The sequence below is a fragment of the Xenia sp. Carnegie-2017 genome, unplaced genomic scaffold (genome assembly GCF_021976095.1).
Source record: "Xenia sp. Carnegie-2017 unplaced genomic scaffold, XeniaSp_v1 HiC_scaffold_6, whole genome shotgun sequence".
NCBI lineage: Eukaryota > Metazoa > Cnidaria > Anthozoa > Malacalcyonacea > Xeniidae > Xenia > Xenia sp. Carnegie-2017.
The window spans coordinates 18,586,973-18,590,186 of NW_025813526.1; the positions used below are offsets into that span (position 1 = coordinate 18,586,973).

The following is a 3,214-nucleotide window of genomic DNA, read 5'->3' on the forward strand; positions in this document are numbered from 1 at the left end:
ATGCAAATTAAAGCTTTTAGGGTACAAATATTGACGTGCTGTTTTTATTATTTATGTCACTATGCAATAATGATAAGTACTCAGTTTATAAATAACGTCAGTCACTCAAACACAGAACGGTAATGGGGACTGGGGAGAAATGGCAAGGTCGAATGGGGGGAGAACTTTTTGGGAAACTAGTGTGTCTACAGGTGAGGTATTTACATAATTTTGTGATTATAATTGAGATCATACATTGTGACTGACTAAGCGTACGTACGATGTAGGATTAGCTAAAAAAGTAGATGATACTGACAGTTTTCCCTTTTTAAAGTTGTCTTAGTCTTTGATTTTCTGGTATGTTAAAAATATATTTACAAAATATTTTTGAAGACGCGGGCGCGGATTGGTTGAATATCCGAAAACCCCGCGTCTTTATGTAGTGCAGCCCAAGAATTTTTTTTGTTAACTGCATGTGGATAACGTATATTATTCTTAATTTCTCATCTTTATGTTTGTGTTACGGAATCTATCTCCCGTCTAAGGTTGATATTGAATTTCTACATCTAACAATGCATACATGAATTCATCAATCACTACAATTAAAAACAACTAACTATACGTCGATACAAACTTGAGACTAAAATTAAGCTGAGCTGTTTCTTTTCATTTTCTCTGGTCTTTTTTGCTCGTCTAAATTCAGCTCCAGACTTCATCCTTTTACTTGGTTAGTTGTGAACCATGTCATCTGCAAATTAAGCGTCATTGTGTAATTGAAATTACATAGTATTTGTTATAATCATGCATGGAGTGCGATGTAAATATACGAAACTTTATCGTTAGCAATTTATTTCAAGACACGGAGAGTTCTTTATTTTCCTGATTGGAAAACGCTAGTGACACATTTTAATTGGGATTAGAAATTTAAAAATTAGATCACAACAGCGTTTATCTATAGCATAGTTTTAGCACCGTATACGCTTTCAAGAGTGTAAATTTTATATATTTAACAAATTTTTTAAGCTCGTGAGTGCGGTTATGTATTTGTAGATATAGTTAGTGTAGTTAGTGCAGTCTTTCAGAGTCAAAATGACCAGCGATGTTTAACACGATATTGAAACGGAAGTCAATACCAACATTAACAGTCCTTTTTTAGGACTGCACAAATCTGCATGTACAATCACAACGTGTACCAACATGTAATGAAGATGTGATGTTTTCAAAGTTGTTCTTTAACATTTCTAATTATTGAATCAAACCAAATCGTCCGTTGTAAGCACAAAATACAGTATGCCAGACCTATGGCCAGCGACTATAGCTTGAAAACACATGACAACATCATTCACTCTCATGGGCGTCAATCCTGTCTTAATTGAAGGGTGGACCATATTCATATATTCTGCTATGCTTGTCTAAGCTCTTTTCAAAACAATTTCATTTTCAAAAGAAATCAGCCTTGCATAACAGAATATATGAATATGGCCCCATTATTATCGCAGGAATGACGCCCATGTATACCCTGACATGGTTATAAAGTACATGGTTTGAACCCGGTAGTATCTTTACATGTTTGTAAATGATGATCGTCCAGGTTAATAAAGTCCTGAGAAGGTCTGTTTTTGTTGTTGTTGACTGACGTTTCGACAACCATAGCGGTAGTCATCTTCAGAGTCAAATAGAGGTAGTCATCTTCATCTTCTCAGGACTTTATTAACCTGGACGATAATCATTTAGAAACATGTACTGACAAGGTTATGATAGCTCCCTCTTCAATGTATAAAAGGACACTTCCATTGTTTCTAACCTAAACTTCATCTAGTTTCTTTCCTTTCGTTTTTCATTCTTTCTTCGCGTCCTGAAACGAAGATTCAGTTCTGTCAAGTTACTGTTATTTTATATCTATTGCGCATGCGTTGAACGGATCTAAAACAACAAAAAGAGACTTACGGAAAAAGATACTAAAAATGTGTTGATAATGGCAAAGAAATTTTCTGAGGTAATGGTCTTCGGTTGTTCGCCAAACAACGAAACAGATTTCTAGTACTAAAATTAGAAACATATTTAATATGTCCTTTTTTATGGCCGATAATTAAAATAAATCAATATTCTCACTCTTGTTTTCATCTCCTTCATAGAATCATCAAGTTCATTGAACGAAGCTTTTGCAACTGTGAGAAAAGCTCCAGTTTCTTGAACGAAATTATCACCAGATAATATATCCTTCTTTTTACACTGATAATCATGGTCCTGTAAGAAATATTGAAGCAGTTAAAAGTTAAAGACCTTTCCTTTTTTTTAAGAACAAATCACAAACCTTTTCAACTGTTTTGAGTTTTGTTTTAAAATTCTTTACGTCTTTTTCTAACTCTACAAGACTGGAAAAAATTTCGATGAAGCAAGTGATCTTTCCTATCAATGATAAAAATCCATAATTTATGATCCCATTCTATCCTCACCTGATTTTAGCAGCTGTCCTAACATCTCCCATTTCTTCCTCAAGTTGCAGTATGGCCGGAAACTGCAAGAGCCCAAGGGAGACCATAAAATTTAATTTTTAAAAGTGAATCTATAAATTCTTCCACACAAACCTTTTGCTCCAAAAGCATGACCAAGTAATCTAAAGATTAATTTTGCTGATCGAAGTCGAATTTGTGAAAAGGACGTTATTGATACAGGCAATTTTAAACACTGAAGCGTTTCCTCTTGTTCCACGATTCATATAATTTCCAAAAGCCAAGATAACATCAATTAAATCACTGAATTTTTTGCTGCGGAACACTTACTTAGATGATTCTACCACAGCTGTTGAAATAAAGGTATGGTAGTCACGTACAGCAGACATTTACTTCAAACAATAAATTGACATCTTTTAAAAAATGTATTCAGAATTACTTTTTAGGGTGTGTGTGCACGGCTCGCTATCGTTCGGATAAAGTTGCCAATCGTTGTTCGTAACGGTTGATTCTAAAAGCAAAAAAAAAAGATTTGTACGTTTGGTACACGAAATTAAAGCAGTCACTTCACATATACGACATACTTGGACATTTCTTATAAAAATCTGTCTGCTTTGGCAAGCTGTTCTTTCTTCTTACTATGATCATTGAGCAGATTTTTTCTTGGGTAGTGTGTACGACCTTTAAGAGCTAAACAAAAAGGATTAAGATAGATTCTATGTAATGTCTATGTAAAAATGTTTAATTCCTATGTAAGAAGTCAAAGTGAAATTTTACCTGTT

The 3,214-nt window shown here is 34.0% G+C and overlaps 1 long non-coding RNA gene across 1 annotated transcript; it reads right to left on the minus strand.

Moving 5' to 3' along the window:
• Positions 1–2,188: 2,188 nt before the first annotated feature.
• On the minus strand, positions 2,189–2,601 carry LOC124458512. The gene is made up of 4 exons (XR_006953240.1): positions 2,568–2,601; positions 2,436–2,497; positions 2,294–2,354; positions 2,189–2,226 (listed from the first exon to the last, which is right to left on the minus strand). It is a non-coding gene; the product is annotated as an uncharacterized LOC124458512 (long non-coding RNA).
• Between the last annotated feature and the right edge of the window lie 613 nt (positions 2,602–3,214).